General features: G+C 40.3%; 1 protein-coding gene across 1 annotated transcript in view; it reads left to right on the top strand.

Moving 5' to 3' along the window:
• LOC136877570 (AT-rich interactive domain-containing protein 5B) overlaps positions 1-24,715 on the top strand; it is a 369,783-nt gene that overhangs the window by 22,363 nt on the left and 322,705 nt on the right. The gene's annotated exons all lie outside the window — the stretch shown is intronic.

Below are 24,715 nucleotides of genomic sequence, written 5' to 3'. Positions count from 1 at the left end.
GTCTCTTCATAAGTGGTAGGAAGGGTATGATAATTTTCTTATCCGAACAAAGTGTCTATGTCTTAACGCTTTCAGCAGCCATGTTGTAGCTATGGTTATGTAGTATGACTTCTTTCTGAGGTGAGGGGATGTTTTTCAACTGGTTTTCATTTATATATTCAATGTAGCTGAGAACGGTATAGCAGCTCGTCACTATCAGCAGTGATAAAGTAAACTCAGTTATCATTCGTACGTGTCAGCGGTTGTTTTATGAGATTACGTTTATCAGAGTCCCTAACATTTTCTTGGTGGAAATGGAATTTCATGCAGTTCTAAATGTCTGCTCTCTTAAAACTGAGTAGATGAAGAAATCTCACAAGTGCTTTGATAATGATTTACCGTGTAAAGATTTCCGCTCAGACATAAACAACTAGAGTTGAAAGGCACAGTGTCCGATGGATAAACAATGTGTCGTAGCACATTCCAGCCAGTTTCGTGGGACTTGGCGAGAGTGATCAAAGTGTAAGGAATTACATTGTACTTGTTCACTAGTTCTTCTGGCCCGTTCTGTTGATTATTGGGGTATAATCATTTCAGCTGGAGGCAGCACACGTCTGAATTGATCGTCTAATTATGTGGAAGTAGATCTTTGTAAACCCATTAGATAGAAAAGTGTGAGATTCTGTGTATTTAAATTTTTGGATTACTGACCATTCTATGCGCATGACTTGTATTTTGACAGCATTTCGTCCCCTTTTAATAGGGGAATAACTTCACACTCTCGCCCATATATGAAAAACTTTCTTCAACTTATATCAGCTTTTCCTGGGGTCGCTTGAGCCACTGTTTCGGCCGGGAATTTAGAGCCGGGTGCCCTTCCTGACGCCACGTGATCTTAGAGATGAGAATCTCAACCCAGGATCGACCGGGATTGAAACCTCAGTCTTCCGGGTGAGAAGCCAGCAGCTAAGGCACTGAGCTATTCACGACCTCCGCTCGTTCAAGTATAAAAATCAGTAATAATATGAAGCTTTTCCTAATCACCACCGTTCTTAGACTAGACATTAAATTGAATTCAGTGTTCCCACTAATTGTAATAGTATCATCTTAGGCCTCCGCGGCTGAAAGCAGCTGCGGAGTTGACGCTATTTAGGTGATTTGTTCTCTAATTTGGGTATTCTGTTCTGATGAACAGACCACGTCACTGTAGTTAACTATAGTCAGCTACGCTATCGGCGAAACGTTAATAAAAGTATTGGGTTTGTCTCGCTACCTACTTAGAGGATGGTTACCTAGTTGTACTTCGTATTACAACAAAAATCACTAACGTTCACTAACGACATTCGATTTACATTCACTAACTACTTATATGGTTTTCTGAGACGCCGAGTTGCCGGAATTTAGCGTGCTGGTAAATCTACTGACACGGGGCCGGCGTATATGAGCACTTTCAAAAATACCACCGGATTGATCTCAGAGTGATAGCGATGGGAGATAGCGATAGGAAGCAGGTAGAACCGGGGCGACCGGCCAGTTCAAGTCACGCTCCCACTCTTTCTCGCACATACATTACTTCCCCACCTCTACCACATTACTTCCCCACCTCTACCTGCTTATCGCCGCTCACTCCTGTCTACGCGGTGCTTAAATGAGCAAACTTTGACACCCCAAAACAGATGCTAAATATGTGAGTAGGCATCTAATTTCGATACGGTTGAATAAAGCATTCCTACTGAAGTCGTCATAGTAAATCTCAGTCAGATCGGAGACTTACACTTGGAAGTGTTTCTTTGTCAATGAAGGGCGTGATAACTGAGTGGCGAAGTCGCTGGCTTCTTGGCGGCCGAAGCTTGAGGGCTTCTTGAAAAAAAGTCCCGTCCCTGTGGTCCAGAATGTAAAGCGGCACGTCCTCTGGGTATGATCACGATATCAGTAGTCAAGTAAAACTACAAGCTTAATTTAATTACAAGTTTAGACATCATGCGGAAGATTTCTACTTGAGCTCCTAGGTGCACCACAATCAGAACGTCAAAATCAGTAGCAGACCAGACACTAAATCTATACGATGGTGTATTATTATTATTATTATTATTATTATTATTATTATTATTATTATTATTATTATTTTTTTCTAGTGGCTTTACTTCGCACCTTCACAGATAGGTCTTACGGCGACGATGGGATAGGAAAGGCCTAGGAGTCGGGAGGAAGCGGCCGTGGTGTGCCTGGTGTGAAAATGGGAAACCACAGAAAACCATCTTCAGGGCTGCCGGCAGGGGGATTCGAACCCACTATCTCCCGGATGCAAGCTCACAGCTGCGCGCCCCTAACTGCACGGCCAACTCGCCCGGTATATTATTATTATTACTAGATATTATCCGTGCCCCGAACCTACCATTGTCCAAGACACAAATGATGTGTTGTTTTTATCCTCCAAACCTCAGAAGTTGGGCTACTTCAAATTCCGTTATCAAATCCGTTGAGAAGGAGTAATCTTTTGGTATATGACTCTTTGACCGTTGTATTACTTCATCTGGAGGAAAAAATAAGAAATAGCCATTTCCTTAGTGCTGTGAAATGTGGAACTCGGGACTTAATTCAATCTGTCATACTAAATATTGCATACAATTGGCTAAGTAATTTCTTAATTACCGAGTGAGTTGGCTTATGTGGTTTGGATCACGTAGCTGTTATTTTACGTTCGGTAGGTAGTGGGTTCGAACCTCACTGTCGGCTGCCCTGAAGATGACTTTCCGTGGTTTCCTATGTTCACATCAGGCAAATACAGGAGTTGTATCTTAATTAAGGCCATGGTCGCTTTTCTTTCTATCCTAGTCCTTTTCCATCCCATCAACGACATAAGATCTGTCCGTGACGGTGCGACGTAAAATAAATAAAAATATCTCCACGCTACCAGATACAAATGAATGAATGGAAATTTGGATTTGATATACTTTTACTGTAAGTACATCTCTCATGTTTAGTGTAAAGCAACTAAGTTATCGTTTCTAACCATTGGTGTACGCAAAGGTGTGGTGGGGGTCACAGGTTCATCCCACATCCTCTTGGTATTTGAAATGTTCTTTTTACATCAAATTAAAACAGAACAATATAAAATAAACATTATTGATTGAATCTCTCTCTATAATTTTCTCACATTCATATCTACGACCAATAATAATAATAATAATAATAATAATAATAATAATAATAATAATAATAATAATTTCAGCATTCCAAACACGTGTGTGTCTCGTTGTCCCTTTCTTGTACGAGGTCGGGTGTGAAGTGAGATTTTACGGCCGGGGCCCTTCCGGACGTCAGCCTCATCAAAGAAGTTAATGAGATGGAATGAATTGTGTGATTATGATAATAGGAAGGGAGAGGGTGAAACCCTGTTCCGATACATAGACCACTCCTGTCGAATATCACCAAGGGGTCTGCTCAATGCTTAACATCCCCATCCGATGGACGAATCATCGTCAGCAACTTAATATGCCCTCGCTTCATATGAACACTGTGAAGAGGTGTGGAATTAAATCCAGACTTTTGGCACGCAATCTAGTGATTAGAAATTGTATGTCACATCCTCTTCTACCGTGCCGGCCAACATTCTGATGGTCAAATGTTTTCTCGACCAACGGGACTCGAACAGGCTAACCCTGTACATTTGATGCCTTAACAATCATGGCCACCAGGCAGGCATAAACACGTGCATTTGAGTACTGAAAAAAAAAAGCACGAATTCTTTTAAATGTTTAGTGAACATGTATTAGTCCAGTAAAATGATATATTTTGGTATGCAAAAGGTCGGGTAGTTTTGACTTTTTGGTATGTTGTTAGTGTTCAGCCTGTAATATAAAATGTAAGTTTTCGAACTTGACGCGCCGCCACGCACCACTTGGCATTGGAAAAATATCACAATTTTTGACTATTTCTCTCTCCCCCACCCCTTAAAATATCTCATAAACGGCTGGTCTAACAAAAACTGGGCGAATTGGATGTGCGGTTAGGGGCGCGCAGCTGTGAGCTTGCATACAGGAGATAATGGGTTCGAATCCCACTGTCGGCAGCCCTTAAGATGGTTTTCTGACGTTTCTAATTTTCACACCAGGCAAATGCTCGGGGCTGTACCTTAATTAAGGGCACGGCCGCTTCCTTCCCACTCCTAGCCCTATCCTATCCCATCGCCGCCATAAGACCTATCTGTGTCGGTGCGACGTAAAATAAATTCTAAAAAAAGTCTAACAAAAACAATCATTCATTCTAAATTTAAATTATGGTATATTTTCTACATTTTGAGCCCAAATTCAGCCCTGTAGCTTAAGTAGTGTTGAGATTCGTTGGCTGAACGGTCAGCGTACTAGCCTTCGGTTCAGAGGGTCCCGGGTTCGATTCCCGGCCGGGTCGGCGATTTTAACCTTAATTGGTTAATTTCAGTGGCACGGGGGCTGGGTGTATGTGTTGTCTTCATCATCATTTCATCCTCATCACGACGCGCAGGTCACCTACGGGTGTCAAATAGAAAGACCTGCACCTGGCAAGCCGAACCCATCCTGGGGTATCCCGGCACTAAAAGCCATACGACATTTCATTTACGGGCTTTCAAACAATGATGTTTTCATCAAAAAGTTGCAAAAGTTGCGATTTAAAAATAATTGTTAAATATATCCTCAACTAAGAATAGACGTCATATGAATCAGTTTTAAAGGTGAGAAAATTTGTAACACATAGAGAAGCAAAGGATGTTTCTACGATCATTATTGCAAGATATGCAGTTGTTGGATTAAAGGCTATAAAAATTAACCACACAAGCAATTTTCGAACTTGTAATTTATTTTTCACTCGACATTCATTGTCATTACAACTCTAAGTTTGGACGTCACGAAACAGTAAGGATACATAAACACAGTTTTTAAAATGTGTACAAGGTTTGTATACCACAAGTTGAAACTAGTTCATTAGTAGTGAGATATAGATTAGATCATGTTTAAAGCTTTTGCCATTTTGAGGGACCAGGTCGGTCTTCTTCAAGCTCTGCCTGCTGCTGCTCGTCCTTATCATTCAGCTCAGTTCCTCTTCAAGCTCTGCCTGCTGCTGCTCGTCCTTATCATTCAGCTCAGTATCAATATTTTCCATAGCATCGTTCATGCATTCATTCATGGATGTTGGAGTGTCGTCTTGATCTTCATTGCTGCCTTCAAATAGAAAGATGTCAGGCACATTTTCGCAAGCTTTTCCGAGGGAACAGTTGAACAGGGAAAAATATATGAGACCTACTTTCCGGCAATCACAAGCGTTTGTCTACCCTTTCTTGCAGTTGCAAGATACCTTACGGAGGGTTTCGGGAACTGCATCTCTCACCATTTTTCGGAATGGGGGGGGGGGGGGGGGGCAAATCGGTTAGATACCCGCCCCCACTCGAGCATTTTCTCATGCCCTAACCATGCCTGTATCTGATGGTAACATCTTAAGGCATGAAATCGTGCTGCATCCACAGTTAGAGGTAAACGTGCTAGACTGGATTGCGCTCTTGTTGCTAACTGGGTAAGGGTAAACAGATGGTAGTGCAATTCATTGAGATCGGATGTGGAGGTTCTCAGGTTACCTCCATATAAATGAATCAGAAAAGCTTCAACTACCTTAGCTACTTGGTCAGTGGTTGCTTCAAGGTTGAAGAATACTTGCACTCCTTCTTCCAGGCGTCGGTTTTTTCTATAAAAGAGCAAAATTTAGCCTTCCCGTGACCGAAGAGTGCACTTGTGTCACACCCACCAAAGGCATGGATGAGCAGAATCATTCCGCTGCCCTTGTATTTAAGTGATTTTGTGGAGTAAAACACATCATACGTCCTCCACATTTCCTGGAGTACAAGTTGTCTTCCATCGGAGCTGTTGCTGTTGTATCCTCTACTGTCTTTTCTACTGTCACATTTCCTTCTTCCAGAGGAGGTCATTGAAACTTACTTATTGTCATTAGGGAAGAAAACTACTTGAGAAAATTCTGGACATGTGGTTTCATTGAATAGGATCTCATGTGATGAATAAAAGTTTTTCCGTCGAATACGTTCTGCACTTTTCGTGCCTGTCCGCGCCACATCAGAAGTATATCCATCAAACACTACAGCTCTCTTTCCTAAACAGTGACAAATGTGACAAACCTTTTCAAGTCTTCATCTGTTACAGAAATTCTGTGGAAGAGTGTTAGTGGATCCACCGTAGTTTTCCTTGACCAATATTAGCATTAGTAGTAACTGAAGCAATTGTTTGAATAGAACGTTGAATAAAACGTTTCTGATTTTACCACCAACAATTCTGGAGATTTCTTCCAAACCAAGTTCGTAAGACAAGTGGCAATTAACATCCGCTGTTCCTAATATGCCACTACTTATTAATATCAGTACATCATTTGCAGGGAATTGTATGTGTTGAGAAAATCACTACACAAATTTTTCAACTTCTTCATTGAAGAGTCCGACTCGTTGGCTGAACGGTCAGCGTACTGGCCTTTGGTTCAGAGGGTCCCGGGTTCGATTCCCGGCCGGGTCGGGGATTTTAACCTTAATAGGTTAATTCCAATGACATCATCATTTCATCCTCATCATGACGCGCAGGTCGCCTACGGGAGTCAAATAGTAGGACCTGCACCTGGCGAGCCGAACCCGTCCTGGGATATCCCGGCACTAAAAGCCATACATTTCATTTTTTCATTGAAGAGAAGGGCGTATGTCCACATGTTGCTCACTAGTCAGTGATTTTGTATTACAAAACTTCTCAACTTCTTCTTATCGTATGCCCATCGAGTGAGAACACTAGCTGTGATCCCACGACCTCTGGTCATTTCACCGGAGTTTTTCATGGTCGTCATGAGGATTTGTTGAATGGTCTGGTCAGACCAAATTCGTGACCAAAAATTTTCCGTAAGGCTAAATGTAAAATATTCTATTGGATCAATTCTGCCCTTCAAATTCAGCATGTTCTGTACGTACAGGTATGCGCACTTCGCGTAGTACAAATGACCCGTTGAATAATAATAATAATAATAATAATAATAATAATAATAATAATAATAATAATAATAATAATTCGTGTGGCTATTTCTAGCCAAGTGCAGCCCTTGTAAGGCAGACCCTCGGATGAGGGTGGGCGGCATCTGCCATGTGTAGGTAACTGCGTGTTATTGTGGTGGAGGATAGTGCTATGTGTGGTGTGTGAGTTGCAGGGATGTTGGAGACAGCACAAACACCCAGTCCCCGGGCCATTGGAATTAACCAATGAAGGTTAAAATCCCCGAGCCGGTCGGGAGTCGAACCCGGGACCCTCTAAACCTAAGGCCAGTACGCTGACCATTCGGCCAACAAGTCGGACACCCGTTGAATGAAAAAGGGCAACATTTGTCCAATAGTTGGGATATGAAGATCCCAGTTTCCAGTTCGTTCATCCTCAATACATTAATATATTAAAGTGGTCAGACGCAGGCATTACGTCCTGTGTGTATGTGAGTGTGTTCTCTCCCCCCCCCCCCCTCCCCATCATTATTATTCCGAGCGAAACACACCACCTGCTTGTTTGGCGTGTCTCCCGATTCATAAAATACCTATTGCACAAAAAAAAAAAAAAAAGACTTTGAACAACTACAGGTCTTCAAATATTAGTCGTAGAAACGCCCTATATACAGCATTTTACTCACATTTAAAACTTACTCAAATGAAGTTTGCTCTAAACACCTTAGTTTAAGAGTTTTAAATTCGACGGAAAATCACAACTTTTGCAACCTTTTGATAAAAACACGATTGTTTAAAAGCCTGTATCTCAATCACTACGTAAGCTACAGAGCTGAATTTGGGCTCTAACTTTAGCAAATTTACTCTACTTTAAATTCTAAATGAATGATGTGTTTGGTAGACCAGCCATTTAGGAGATATTTCGATGAAAGAGAGTAAAGGTAAAAAATGTTGATGTTTTTCAATGCCAAAGGGTGCGCTATGGTACTCCAAGGTCGAAAACTTGGATTTTACATTAAAGGCCCAACACTAACAACATACCAAAAAATCAAAACGACGCGACCTTTTGCACAGTAAACCTCTATATTCAGGAGAATTTACTGGACTATATCTGGTTTACAGATGTTGTTTGAGTCATCAGTCCATAGACTGGTTTGATCAGGTCTTTCTCACTTTATCCTATGCTTACCTTTTCATTTTTGTGTAACTGCTACATCCTACATCTACTCTAATCTGATTTTAATATTCATACCTTGGTCTAGCCCTACCTACGTATAATTCCTTCTTAGACTAGCTGCTAAATAATTGCAGTCCAAGAATGCGCCGACCCTCGGTACCGGCCGTCAGGAATACAATGCAGACATGGTGCACGGGATTACTTTACTCTGCCCTCTGCCTTCAAATAATTCCTCTGCCTGTTACAGCGACGAGTTCTAATTTGGGAAAATGTTAAAGCTTATTGTAAAATGAACCTATCTTCTAACAAAATAAAACCGACACTTATCGACTGACAACATCGTAATGAAAAACAAACGATTGTAAAATACGTAGTAGTAAATAATTGAAATACAGTGAAACCTGTGTAAATCGGACACTGGATAACAAGGAATCCTGTCTATTACGGAATATTTTCTAAATCCCGACGAAAATAATATGTATTACAACGGGAACTGCTCAACGCGGAAACGGAAATTGAGTTTTCGAAACGGAATTCACATTTTTAACAGGCTATTCTGAAGTAAATTACGTTTCAAAACAGAATTCACTTTTTTAACAGGCTATGCTGAAGTAAATTTTATGTTAAAACTCTCTGTAGTTTCAAGCAACTCACAACAGTAGGCCGCGGAGGTAAAGACAACCTTCCTTTGTTCGACGACAATTGCGGCAAGAATCTCCGTTTCATTGCATTGTTTACAGGGGAACAGTCTGGCTTTCCAGTCCCTCTAAGTGGTTGCGTGAATACGGTTATTCTTGTGCAAGATGTCTCGTAAAAATGTGGCGCTGTCATTACGCGACAAAGTCAAAGTGATAGAAATGAAGGAGAAAGGACAAAGAAGTGTTCAGGATATAATGATACAGTTTCATTGCGGTAAAACACAGGTGCAAGGCACTTTGAAAAACGAAGATCGCTTAATGAGCGAGTGGCTGGGGGTAATAATGGTGACATGAAAAGGAAGCAGAAACTAACAGGGTACGAAGAAATTAATGAGCTGCTGTGGGAGTGGTTTGTTAATGCTCGTTCAAAGAAAATGCCTGTTTCTGGAACTAATCTTCAAAGCCAAGGCATTGAACTTGCCAAAAATTGAATAAGCCAGAATTCAAGACTTAAAATTGTTGGCTCGAAAGCTTTAGAAATAGGCATAATATCGTTTGGAATCAGGTGTGTGGGGGAAGCAAGTGATGTTAACCCTACTGTTCTTAGTGAGTGGCAGGAAAAGCTGACATTATTTTTTTTCAAACGACTTCTACAACGGAAACGAAACGGGTTTTTCTATAGAGCACTTCCTTCGAAGTCGCTCTCGTTACGTGGGGCAAAATGTGTAAAGAATGGTTGTAATTTTTTTTTCTGTGCGGGAATATGGCGGGACAACTTGGAAAAACCTTTGGTGATAAGAAAATCAGCTAAGCCGCTAGATCCGCGTAATCTTCCAGTCCTACGGAGAGCAAACAAAGAGGCGTGGATGGCAGCTGCACTGATAGAGGAATGGCTCACTGGTTTCAGTGCCAAAATGAAGAGAGAAAATCGTAATGTGTTGCTATTCCTTGACAATGCTACATGCCATCCACACATTAAATTGTCCAGCGTAACACTAGCATGGTTTCCACCGAAGACTACAAGTATCACGCACCCTATGGACCAAGGTGTTATCTACACCTTTAAAAGTCACTACAGGAGACTAGTTCTGCAAGCAGAAGATGGAGGGGCCAGCTAGTGCCAGTGACATGGCAAAATCTATTTCTGTGCTGGATGCTGTGAACTGGATCCACATTTGGCAGTACAGAAAATAAAGCAAGAAAATGTCACAAAATGCTTCAGGAAGGCTAATTTTCTTTCCAGTACTGGAGATAATGAACTCTTGGACGAAGTGGAAGACAATGTGCAGGCCATATCATCCATGTGTTCATCTGGAAACTTTGACATGGATTATGCCCAATACATCAACGACGATTGTGATGTGTCGCCATATCAAACCGCTGATTTTGCGACAGGAATCATTGGTACGGGGCTCAAGGAAAAAACGGGGCAAATTGATGATGAAAGTAACGAGGAAGAGGAGTCAGAAGTTGATGACGACTCTCCAGAAATCTCTAACTTTAGTGAAGTTCTCGCGCACGTAAAGGGTTTACAAAAATTCGCTGCCAAACGGAATTTGCCTGAACCATACGAATATGTTAAATAATCCGTCGAGAAAAGTTCAATCCAGCGCAACACCAAGCAGGTGAAGATAACTGACTTTCGAAGCTCCAGCAGCAAGAAATAAATTCGTGTATATTGACAAATAGTTTTGTAGTAGCCTTAGAGTGTTCATTTTTAATGTGGTTTTTAAACTTTTAGGCCCGGTTGTATAAAGACATCTGACTGGAGATCAATTAAGAACTTAGTTCTGAAAATGAACTGAGATTACGACTTCATCGCGTTGTATAAAACTGAACTCGGTTCACACATGTGTAGTTCAAATGTAATCGGAGTTCAAAAAAGTGGACGTGGCAACACCGCAAAACAAATGAAATACGAAATAGCTCGGCCCTTTGAATAATACATAAATGGCGGGATTGACCTGGCCGTGACTGTAAACAAATGAAATACGAAACTGCCTTGACTGTCGAAGAAGGAGAAGAAGAAGAAATATTGAAATCTCGCGAAGTAAACATGGAAGGAAATTCAAAGGAGCGTTCTGCGAATTTCACACCGAAATAAAAGGACGATCTGGTGGATATTGTACTATCGAGGTACAAACATATAATAGAAAATAAAAGAACCGATATGGTGACATCACAGTTGAAAGAGAAAGCCGTTGACTTGTCAATTTAAAGAGATCTCCAACAACCATTTGAAAACTTCTTGTAGCATAAAACATACGCATGGGTGACAGGGGATAATTTCTTTGAGTAGGTTTTTGTAGTGTGTCCCTTAACTTCAGTTCCAGTCGTTCCTCAACATCTTTCGAGAAACGAAATCTCATTTTGAACATTTGATCACTTATTTCAATCATCGGATTCCGTCTGTACCGAAAGACGCGAGGAGCTCATCGTAAAATCAACTCTTCTTCATCAGACGAAAAGTCGGAATAATCTGACATCCCTGCTAAAGAATATATATATATATATATATTACACAGTTGCTTTGTTTTGTAAACTTGAAACATAATTTAAAACAATTCATTATTGAAGCAGTATCATAAAACTAAGTAACAACAACGTGTTGGTATGGCAGTAGGCTATTGTTTATATGATATTCACATAACCTCACTTCTGTAAAAATCGAGCGATCTTTAGCAATATTATTTAACTACTAGCATTCAAGATATTTATAACTCATCTCGATATTATTAAGGCGCGGTATTCTTACGCTGATACGATTCAAGGAAACACTTCTCAAGTCTTCAGGGCTAGTTCAATGTTTAATATGAACGATAATGATCTAGGTTCAATGAGATTAACCGACGAATATTCACCAGTCAAATCTGAACTTAGATCGAGACGAGATGATCTTAGATTAGCGTTTATACAACGGAAAATCGAAGTTCAACTTGACTGGCAGCCATTTTTTCTCGTTAAACTCAGATCAAATATTTTATACAACCGGGCCTTAGTGTTTTAAGTGTTTACAACATTTGTGCCGTGAATTGGAATTACATCAAGATTCACTGATGGATAAGAGGCTCTTTGTAATGTAAGTACAGTTGCCTAGTGTGAAAGTTTTCATACAATGCCTTTCACTTTTAAGACTTTTCATATAATAACAGTGTATAACAAACAATGTCACATTAAATACTGTATTTGATTTATCTGAATAATATGGAAATTGTCCAAATCGGAAAAAAATTTTTGGAACCCGACCAATTCCGTCTTGAACAGGTTTCACCGTACTAGAAATTGTATATGAATAACCAGTCTTAAATTGACTCCCTAGGGGCAGTTGACCTAGATGACTCACCCTACCCCTTTTTGTGTGTGACGAAATTCAGATTGGTCTAATAATTTCATTTTGTGGTTAAAAACTGGATATATGAGATGTAGGTAGAGAAATAGTTTGATTGCTGACTTCAGCCTCATATGATCATCTATGAAACTTGCAGAACATGGGTTTTTCGAAACTTGTAGTATATTATTCTGTTTTGTAGATCTCTTTTTATGTTAATCATTTAAAGCGCGAGTTAATCGTCTAATGTATTTATCGACATGGGAGAACTGGACACTCCTTTCACGTGATACTCTGCTTTGCCACTAGATGGCAGGGGAGTGTTACTCTTTCAGTGTGCTCTGTGTAAAGAGGGCCGTGTAAAACATGTTCGAAACGATTGCTTTTTATTTCCCATTAATACTGCAGATGTGAGTAGTTTTTCCAGATTATATTGTAGGTTCTCCAGTCTGCCGAAGATAGTTCTGATTAATACATTTATAAACTACTGTATCTGAAAAATGAAACATATTTATGGTAACATTATTATTGAAAAAAGAAACAAGTAAATCACATAATTTTTTCAAAAATAATATTATTACCATTTGTTTTATATTGCAGATAGTTTATGTATTTATGAATCAGAATTAGTTTCGGCAGACTGGAGTACCTAAAAATTATAATTTAACTGAGTCGGAACTGAAAAGAGGTGGCTTCAGATATTACAACATATTGTAAATAAGCATTATAATTAGGCACATTTTATTCTACTCAAATCGATCTCTTAACAGAGATTTCCATAGCTTTTTGGGGTGTTGCTGAGTGGCTGGGCTTCCTGAGCCCAAGTTCACAGGGTCTATCCCTGTTCAGTCCGGTGGAATTTGAAGGTGCTTAAGATACGTCAGCCTGGTGTCGATAGGTTTACCCGCATGTAAAAGAACACCTGCAGGATAACATTCCGGCACCTCGGTATCTCCGAAAACCGTAAAAGTAGCTGTTGGTGGGACGTAAATCATTAACAGTATTATATAAGGAAGGAGAATTAAATCAAACCGAACAAGACCAAGTCAATCCCTTTCACTGAACAGGTTTCATGGACCCTTCGCCTATTGACCGATGACTACCTTGTTTCAGAGGGGACTGAGAATTTTACTGTTTGCCTTACTGCGCATCTGTCACCAAGGAATATAATAATACATTTATTGCAACCAAATGGTCATAATATATACACTTAAATACACTTAGATATACATCGATGATAATAATATACAATCAGTGCGTGCAAAACATCATCAATTATTGACACAATTGTGCCAAGCTTCCTTTTCTACGGATTCATTCGATGGCATGGTATATATCACATCGTTGGTCGCAGAAGACACATACGTAGCCTGGTCCTGTCTTGTGAAATCCCAAGGTTCTGCACACCTTATGGTGGAACCCGTGTACGGCAAACCTGGTCACTGCATGCCTCAGATCATATCCACTGCACATCAGTTGATCAAAACTCATCCCATATCATATCCCTCTTTGATTGCAGTTCTTGTAGCAACTCCCTGTAACTGCTTGTCGCTGAAAATAACAATCTAAATCGTATGTCTTCAGTGAAGTACGTCTCCTTTGCAAGAACGTATAGGCCTACTAGTAGTGATGATGTATATTTAGAAACACATAGAACTCTGTTCAAGAATCTAGCCTTCAGACTTTCCAGCTCTTGTAGTTGTCTTTTCGAGAGATGTTCTCATATTAGCTCTAGACCATGTATGGCTGTTGGAACAACTTTCGTATTAAACAGAGCCATGGCTGTCCCCAAAGATAGCTGTGGAAGGTGTTTAATATCACTAATGCTTCGTGTAGCTGCGATGACTCTCTCCTTTGAAGATGTCAGACTGTATACTTGCCCATAAAATTCACATCTCGTTCAGGAAATATTTCATTAGAAGTTCAGTTTGTATATAGAGACCTGGGCCGCCTCTGTGGTGTAATTGTTAGTGTGATAAGTTGCCACTCTCGGAGGCCCGGGTTCGAATCCCGGCTCTGCCACGAAATTTGAAAAGTGGTACAAGGGCTGGAACAGGGTCCACTCAGCCTCGGGGGTTAACTCAGTAGAGGGGAGTTCAATTCCCACCTCAGCCATCCTCGAAGTGGTTTTCCGTGGTTTCACTACTTATCTTGCAGACAAATGCCGGGATGGTATCTAACTTAGGGCCACGGCCGCTTCCTTTCCGCTTCCTTGTCTATCCCTTCCGACCTTTCCATCCCCCCCGCAAGGCCCCTGTTCTCTGAATCCGAGGGAAAAGCGAACCCTGGAGAGTAAACGTATTGGGAAAGAATATAGAGACCAAACAAATGACTTTTGACCGTTAGTTCATTTATTTTTCACGAAGTGATGCTCCTCTTTTCCATCTGGAAGACTCGGTCAGTCTTCACTAACTGTTCCAACAGTGTTTACAGTATTTTTTTGGAACCAGAGATTTATCACGGTAAATCGGCCTGCCCACGTGTTTCCTTCCGTCGTCGATATTATTCTTCTTCTGTTGTCTGAGGACTGATTTTTGTATTTGTGTAGCTAGATAGCAGCATGATCGCTGATGGAGAGTAGCGCGAAGGATTTACTTCTCTCATCCACCGATAGATGGCAAGATATCATCTCGACGTCCACGGGCTGAGTTATATGAACAGACCCTGTACAATTGATTGATTTGTTGGTATGTACTTAAAGGGCGCAATAATATTGACATATGCTCCATCATAGACTACTCTGACATTCGGGCCTTTCAAAAGATAGGTCGTGTACGGTTTCAAGAATCTAATATTGCTATGAGGCAAACTTTTGATCATAAGGTACGGATGTGAAGGATGTATGAAATAAACCTGAGAGTCATACAGTCCGATCACATCTGTCATGGCTGTGAATCTCTTCAGACTTTTTCAAGCATTTGTAACAAACAGGCCGTCAAAACACAATTTGAATTTGAAGACAGCTGGAAGAAAAGGGGGAATGTAAATTTTTCAGGAGAGCTAGTTTAAAGTTCAGAACTAATTTATTCAAGAACTGTGTGACAAATGAATATCACCATGCATTTTGTAAGGTGGTTAATAATAATATTGGCTTTACGCCTCACTAATTACTTCTACGGTTTTCGGAGACGCCGGAACTTAGTCCCACAGGAGTTCTTTCACGTGCCAGTAAATCTACCTACACAAGGCTGACATATTTGAGCACTTAAATACCCTCGGACTGAGCCAGGATCGAACCTCCCAAGTTGGGGTCTGAAGGCCAGCGCGTCAACCGGCTGAGCCATTCATTGCGGTTAAAGGTGGTTAATCAAGTGTGGTAGTATGAGACCTTTTTCCACCTATACACTTGCAGTTTTTACATTTACCTCTATTTCAGTTTTAAAACGCTGGCATTACCCCTTACCTCCCTGTGGTCTTCATTTGTTTTTCTTACTGTGGGGCGTAGAATACTGTGACCAGATACCTGCTTTTCTTAGGATACGGTACTCCTTATTTAGCCCCTTATCCTGTGGTCCACTTAAAGTATCTTAAAATGTATCCTGTTTTTTAATGTTATCCCGCTAAAAGTCTTGAGAAATATAATAATATTAAATTCTGTCATCCTTTCTGTAATGAAATAAAGAAAATGTCAAGACCATGAGCTATTTTTATTTTGTATTCTCTATTGTGAAGAAGGAATATGAAACATTCCCTGCTCCTATTTCAATTGAAATCACCTATTTGCAAGTCACGACAGAGAGGAGAGTACCTACGGTAAATCTGGCGTGGTCCGAGCGTAATTCTAATTTAAACACTATGTACCCATTTATCCTACAAGATAAATTAACTAGCGACGTACGATATACAAAATGTTCAGCTATATTTTCAATTGCAAATGGTGGAAAAAGTGACATTTTTTGATACGTGCAGACAAGGAAGCATAATCGAAACCGACTTTCAACCTATTAGGTCGTGTCACGTACATTCAGTACGTGTTGAGATGTTAAGTACAAAACAAAAATGGCCAACCGGACACCAGTGGGATCCGAACCCACAACCTCCCGATTTCGCGTCGGTTGCTCTACCAAGGGATGATGGAATTAGAACTATGAGACTACTTGTGATTAGTACCATCACGCGAGGAACACCATGGGTCGACTTTTCTTGCGATTAGTACTAATATATGGGTCACACCATAGGGTTGCGATTAGTAGCATCGTGGGTGGGTCACTATATGTTTACAGTTCCCATGATTAGTACCACTATATGCTATGATTCGAATCCCACTGGTGTTCGGTGGGCGTTTTTTGTTCTGTACTTATCTCTTCAACACGTACTAAATGCACGTAACACGACCTAATAGGTTGAGTCGGTTTCGGTTACAATGCGGTCGTGAAAATTCTATATTCAAAGAAGCGTAAACTTGCCGATAATGCTGCTGCATCCAGTTCATCTCTCTCAACGTTTTAACGCGGAGCGGAAATGGGGCTAAAGTAATAAAAACTGCCTGCTTGTGAAGGCTGTTCTGTATAGGCCTACCACACTGTGCATCATAACCAGTCAGTTCGGTCTCTAGGTTCCCTGATGTCGTAAGAGGCGACTAGAAGGGGCGACCAAGGAATGATGGAATTAGAACCATGAACCTACTTGTGATTAGTACCATCGCGCGAGGAACACCATGGGTCGACTTTGTACTTGCGATTAGTACTACTACAAAACCATAGGGTTGCGATTAGTACCATCGTGGGTAGGTCACTACAGTATATGTTTACAGTACCCGTGATTCGTACCACTATGTGCGGAACACCATGGGGTTACGTTGCCTGTGACTAGTATAATTATGTGAGAAACACCATAGGTCTGCGTTACCTGTGCGAAGTAAATTACCTTCGATTAGTACCACTATGTTAGGAACACCGTGAGTCTACGTTACTTGTTAGTACCACTACATAAGGAACACCATGGTCTACTTTACCAGCGATTAGTACCGTTTTGAGTGGCCAGTGACCTGGATTTTGGACTCCTTTAGGCAACAAGCATCATCGATTTAGGATTTTACTTTGGAAGCAGTCCCTTGTTCAGTTATTTTCTGGGAAGGTGTTGTGGTTCGGATCCACTGATTGTTTTAAGTTCATAATCATTGTTCATCTTCGTCTTTTTGAATTCTAGCCAGAGGATGGATTTTGGAATTTAACTTTCAATATTGTGAATTAGATCTGCTGATTATTTTAAATTCACATTCATTCATTCTTTATCGTCATTGTTTATAATTTTGGTCATTGGATAAATGTTGATATTTTAATTGGTGTTACATTTCGTCTCATTTCGTAACATTAGGGGCCGATGACCTAGATGTTAGGCCCCTTTAAACAACAAGAATCATGATGATCATCATCATGAACGTCTAGATTAGTGGAGGAATATTTCGAACCAAAATTTTCATGTGCAGAGACGAAATGCGAAGCAATTGCGACAAATGTAGGCGGTCTGTCTGCAAGGTCTGAAGTGGGAAAAGGCTTAAAAAGTGAATTACGTTACAAATTCATTAAATCGCAAATCCATAAAACTTTTTTCCTCTTCTGGTTCATTATTTTGATTATAGCAGCGGTGTTCAGGTAAAAGTGTTGACTTTCAACAACCATTCAGGGAAACTACTGATATTATTTCCTCATTAGTACTGTAAACACTGAGTGACTTCGATACTGAAAATAAGATAAGACTGTGCGGATAGTGTAAATATAAAGTTCAATTGCTCATCTCGTAAAGATTCAGAAAATGTGTACTCCATTGATCAGAGCTTATGTGCGGAAAATACAAATACCAACTTCATTGATTCATGTCGGAAAGGTTCAAAATTGTGTACTCCATTGTTCAGAGCTTACTTAAAATGTCACTTGTTCGAGTAGGGTGTAGTGCTCATATTATCAACAATATTATACAAACAGCAAACGCAAATCGCAAAACCCTACGTCCACAATAAATTTGACCACTTTCTGCGTCTGAAATTCTGGTCACCGTAGCATAGGAAGGAAAGGTGGTGTAGCAGCATTCAGCAAGGTTGTAATCAGCTGGAGATATCTTGACATGCCTCTTGGTGTTAGAATGAATTGAAGGGGTAAGTTTTGATAAACTAACAGCATCTGTAGTATGGGAGAAAAACAAAAAGAGGAAAGTAGTAAGGTTTTCCTTTGTGTCTTTTGGCCCTCCTCCCTCCTTGGTGGTTATTGATTTAAAAAGTTCGCGTAGGTAATAGCTATGTAAGGTAATTCACGCATGGTGGAAAGACTCAGAAGCCATAAATAATTCAATTCAGTCACATATCTTTCGCTGGCTATCCTGCTACCCTTGTGGCTTGGTTTTTTCATGACAGATTCCAAGTCAAATGGCTCTTTACTGAGGGCTTATCTCACCATTTCTAATCCTAGATGTGGTTAGTACTAGTCTGATAGCCGCCATTCCCTCCCCAGACATCAGAATTAAATCATTTTTAGAATTATATATCTAAATCAATTTTGATTATGTATAGGTCGTGTAGGCCGGTTCCGCGGTATAGGAGTAGCGTGCCTGCCTCTTATCCGGAGGCCCCGGGTTCTATTCCCAGACCTGGATCTGAGAGCTTGTTCGAGGTCCAATTGAGGAACTATATGACGGTGAGATGGCGGCTCCGGTCTAGAAAGCCAAGAATAACGCCCGGGAGGATTCGTCGTGCTGAACACACGACATCTCATGATCTGCAGGCCTTCGGGTTGAGCAGCGGTCGCTTGGTAGGGCATGGTCATTCGGGGCTGTTGCGCCATGGGGTTTAAATTTGTTTTGTAGGTCGTGTAGATGGGTATCGCCACCCGTTACACACAGACAGAATGTGTGAGGGGAGCTAGTTTCAAACCCAGCAATCTCCACATTCGATGATTTTGCCACAGGCGCAAAGAATTGTTACACTAATTTCCCCTACATTTTGAAAGTGTACTTCTGTTTCTAAAAATAATTTGGACCAATAAGTATACATTTTCTGATACCCTATTGAAGTAAGTCCTGTTCATGTGATGTAATATGCACTCAAATATGGAGATTGCCGAGTTTGATCTAATAGGATGCGGAGACCGAAAACTTAGCCGTGGCAAAATATGAAAACCGGAAGATTTTATGGATATTTATTTTAATCACTCATTTTACTAATTATGAATAATGTCATCACTTACAGAAGCACTCTGCTTGGCTAGAACTTGATATTTTCAGACAAACTAAGAAATGTGAATTAAAAATGAAACTTAAGCAAACCCTTGTTGTATTTTTTAAACATACATTTTGTGTCCTTTTTCTTTAAATACGCAGAAGTACTTCTTCGTCCGCAGGCTCACACAAAGGATTATCATCTTCTGCAGAAACTGATTCTTCTGTTCTTGACAGCGCCTCTTTCTACTACAGTAACAGCTGTCTCCACTGTTCTCCGTAGTGTGTTATCGACATGTTCTCAATGTCTTTTAGTTTTGTTGAGTCAACTTTCTCGAGCTTTCCTAGTGGGATGACCGCAGAAATTATATTAGCTACAGAAGAGTTATTTTTAGTAAGACATCTCGAAGAACCAATGTCACTCTAGTAAAACTGTTCACCTCCAGCCAATATTTATTTTTGATTTTTCTCATGACGCGTCAGAATTGTATGTTTTGAGGTTGAGATCTGGAAATGCGAGGATCCAGTTTTCTGAAGTTTAAGCGTTAACCTCCTTATGCTAGTCCTAGACTGCTTTAAACAAGGTATTGTTGTTCTTCTTCTGGATTGGATATCACTTTCTGTCGTTTGAAAGCCTTCTCTACATTTTGAAATACCCTGTCAGGACGAATGAAAGAATGTCGTCTGACAGGTAAGTAAAGTTCAACTTCGGTCATATTGTCCGGTGCTTCATGGACATTGTTAGGATTTTCTTTTGTCCGCCGCATCCATCGGACACTAGTCTGACTTTACTGAATTCTGACGTAGCTATAGCCTACAAGCGATGATACAAAGCAGAGGAGACCTGGTTAGGTCATTTGGGAAACTGGTCTTCACTCCAGACGTAACTAAAACAGTTTCTTGGTGTGAGAGGAGCTCATGATGTTCTTTGGACCACTGTAAAATTGTGCACGTAAAGCTGTCTTCTGTAATAAGCCTGTTGATGTGCTACCTTTGGCAGTACCATTTTTTTTCTGCAAATCAACAGAAACTATCAGTACACCTGGATCGGGACACCTCAGAGCTTCATAGAATGCTTGAACTCTCAACTTATGAACTGTTCTAGCAGTCATTAAGTCATTCCTTCTTTTCAAATTTGTTTCGCTTCTTAACTGTTCTCTAAACGAGATACATGTTACCGAGCTCGATTTAAGTGCGGCCAGTATCCAGTATTCGTGAGATTGTGGTTTCGAGCCCCACTGTCGGCAGTCCTGAAGATGGTTTTCCGTGGTTTCCCATTTTCACATCAGCCAAATGCTGGGACTTGACCTTAATTAAGGTCACGGCCGCTTCCTTCTCCTGGGCCTTTCTTATCCCATCGTCGCCGTAAGACCTATCTGTGTAGGTGCGACGTAAAGCAAATTGAAAGAAAAAACCATGTTGAGCATATGTCTGTTCGGGGGACACTGAATCCCAGATTGAGTTTTAATAACAATATATATCAGAAAAAGAAAACGACTTCTGTTCAACTGAATTTTCTGCAGGTTGAGAATTGTACATTGTCCAGAGCTTAGTGATATCAAGATTAGAGGATAAGTTATTTTCATTTTTCTTTCTCTCTCTCTCTCTCACACACACACACACACCCGCACGCGCGCGCACCAGAGACCACAGAAACTAAATAACAGCATTTCTGCAATCCATAAATTTTCCTGTTTTTCTGTCACAACTTCTTTGTTTCTACGAGATTGCTTCCACAATTTTTGCAACGTACTCTAACCTTGGCCTTGTTATGTGAAGTGTCTTCGAATAAATTTGTTGACAAACTACTGTAGGAGAGTTACACCTTCTTTCCGTTTAACATAATGCCTGATTTTGTGTCTTGGAATGATGGCCTTCATTTCTCGGCTTTCTGCGCTTGACAGGAGTGAGAACAATGTTTCTCAGTAAAACGTTATCCTGGCCGATTTTGTTCTTGTGGAACGTCATAGTACAAATCTGTAAATTCTATTAATGACAACCCTGACTTTTTATGCCTCTTGAGCTTTCACTTGCCACGCTTTAGTGCGAGGACAAATGTAACATTTCAGAATTTAAAAAAAAATCAGAACAACCGCTCACAAAAATGCCTCCACTTTACAGGCTATACAGTACAAACAGTGCAATTCGGAAAAATTATTTAGACTTCTGTGTACCTCTAGACCCGTTTCTACGACAATTCACCATCTCCGTGAAAACTCTCTAAAAACTTGTAATGTTGATTTGAACCACAGAATATACTTCAAACCTTCTATATTAAGCTCTATCCCATAAATATAATGTTAAGTGTTAGAACGAGAAGAAAATAATAATTTAGATATGAAATTACGTTTTTATTTGTTATTTTACTCTTCTTTCTTGTAAAGATTAAATTAGATTAGATATGAAATATTGTTTCTTTCTCATTGTAAATATAATATTAGAATCGTTTAGATATTAGGTTATTGGACTCGATTTGAAACATTAAAACAACATGCAAACTATTGCCACTGTAATTGGGATTAGAAATCGTGTATTGCGCATAAATAAATAAATAAATAAATAAATAGTATTAGACATCTTGAGCTTGGAAAACTGAAGTTGCTTTTTTTATTGTGACTACGAGAGGGATACTTTGGTGGACCATTTGGTGAATACTTGTGAAAAATTTAAGAAGTGCACAGTATATTTTCTTGGTGCTGTCATATAATACACATAAAAGAATGACTTCTACATGCTGTATAACGTGTAGTTCAAACAATGACTGCTAACCTTAGCCTTTTAGCAACATTTCTTCTCCACTTATCAGGTTGCTGTATCCGTTTCCTAGCTTTGTATGGCGGTACCGGAGAAGCTACCGAACTGTAAGTTGCACTGGCGTCCATTTTCAGTCACTGACTTTAAACATTAATCCATCAAATTAACAACAAACTCCAACTCGAGCAACAGTGACAACACGCTCATTTCGGTGATATAAACAAACAAGATTAGAGCATGCTGGGTGGTCGCTATATTGCAGCTCTGATTGATCTTTTCGGAGATTGCTCAGTTTGAACCGAAACACTACCATCTGGTGGAGATTGCTAGGTTTGAAATTGTCGTGGTTTTTTATTAAAGAAAATAACATGGATTTTGCCGTGTTTGAAAGAAAAGTGTAGGTTACATAAGTAGAATTCACCGCCAAGTTTAACCTAGTACCAATAACTCAATTTACGAAAAAACTGGAGATAGCTGGGTTGAAACTAGCCATCTCATGTAGACATAATGCAGCTGCAGATTATGAACATTGATGAACATTTTTATTATGTACCTTGTGCAGTTTTCAGGACTTTCTTTATTCCACTCATTTTATACCTCCTGGAACCGTGGTTCTAGGTATCTTGCGTATACCGCTTTCTATTGACATTCACAGAATTGCCGACAATGGTTCGTCAGAGTTTAGGTCAGCCATTTCTTGGAATAATTATGTTAATTTTTCAGGAATGTTTGTATTAATTATCCTTTACAATTTAGTTTACGTCGCACCGACGCAGATAGGTCTTATGGCGACGATGGGATAGGAAAGTGGAAAGGAAGTTGCCATGGCCTTAATTAAGTATAGCCCCAGCATTTGCCTGGTGTGAAAATAGGAAACCACGGAAAGCTATCTTCAGGGCGGCCGACAGTGGCGTTCGAACCCACTATCTCCCGGATGCAAGCTCACAGCTTTGCATCGCTAACCGCACGGCCAACTATCCTGCAGTATACCTCTGCTACTGGAGCATGCTAAACCCAGTGTGGAACGACAGCATTTATTTCGAGACAGTAGCTGTACCCGTCGTTGACAGTGTTGTGTATGCAGTAGTAATAAGCACACCTTATTTCTTCTCAGAGTCATCTTCTTCACTGTTTTCTTGATGAATAGGTTCTAATGACCACGTGGTTTAGCAGTCTATAAAACAACAATCACAACCTCCACCACCACGATCGCCAGTTAGTTCATTACTATGACGACTGAATGTTTCCACGTCAGGGTAGCTCGTGCGATAAAAAATGTATCAGATATAAATTATTAGAGACGAGATTTTTTTTAAATTTGGCGTGACGTTTTTTCTGTCTATATGCACCAGCAATCATTTTTATATCTACTACTTTCAACTTATGAATAAGATATCCTGAATCTTCACAGCTTTCACTTCAATGCAGCACTGCCTATCTGAAAACTGGCGATGTAAGAATAATTTCGTCTGCAAAATAACGTTGATCTTTTACTAGCTGTACCGGGCGAGTTGGCCGTGCGCGTAGAGGCGCGCGGCTGTGAGCTTGCATCCGGGAGATAAGTAGGTTCGAATCCCACTATCGGCAGCCCTGAAGTTGGTTTTCCGTGGTTTCCCATTTTCACACCAGGCAAATGCTGGGGCTGTACCTTAATTAAGGCCACGGCCGCTTCCTTCCAACTCCTAGGCCTTTCCTATCCCATCGTCGCCGTAGACCAATCTGTGTCGGTGCGACGTAAAGCCCCTAGCAAAAAAAAATGTTGTTGATCATTGTTATGAGCTTTCGATATTGTAGGCCTACATGTCTCTTCCGACTATGGGATATTAGAACATCGTTACACGAAACTACGCGGTTTTACACCTTAACACTTTCATCCCGACTGCGCCACCGGTGGTACACGATTTAAAAAAAATACCTTTCAAAACTTGCATCGTATTTAGCATTGCATTCCTGAAAAGGTGACCCTGAGTGTTTATACAAACCATGTTGTTTTTCACATGAAACCCCTTTATGAATGGTCAGTTTGCGTATTATAACAGTTTTAGATATATTTTACGCACTCTATTTTGTGCGCCAACGGTGGCGTACGACGGTATTTGGTAATCACGTGGCAATCTCATACCCCGGTGATACATGCAATTTCATGGTCGTTGGATGAGGTTTTGAAGCTTTGTAATTTCCAAAACTGCTTGTATGTGCGCAACAACTACCAGAAGGACGGCCAATTCGAAGTTCAAGATGGCCGTGCCATAAGCAATTAGTAGTGCGCTCTTTCAGTGTGTCTGTGAACCTGTCACGTTCGAAAAATATTGGAACAATTTGCAGTTCATTGTTTATGGTTTGGATGCTTTCCGTAGAGCATAAAACGGTAAGTTTTTCTGGCGCTGTTTTAAAAAGAGTAAAACCACATTCCTATTTGAATTTATGGTAGGCCTAAATATTTATTATGCATCCTGATGAGATTGATGGAATCCTAAATGAGGGCATATGTATGTCTGAACTTAGTGATATATCGGTGTCTGGAAGTGAATATTTCCTGTCAGATACTGAAAGTGATAGTGACCTTATAAATGTGGTAGAAGAAAGTAAGGAAGAACGAAGTGATACAGAAAGGTGTGACGGTGATCGAATAAGTGTTATTCATAATTATCACGTAAATAATATATTGGAGTGGACTGACTTAAAGC

The sequence above is a fragment of the Anabrus simplex genome, chromosome 1 (genome assembly GCF_040414725.1).
Source record: "Anabrus simplex isolate iqAnaSimp1 chromosome 1, ASM4041472v1, whole genome shotgun sequence".
NCBI lineage: Eukaryota > Metazoa > Arthropoda > Insecta > Orthoptera > Tettigoniidae > Anabrus > Anabrus simplex.
This window is presented reverse-complemented; position numbering and strand designations above follow the sequence as displayed.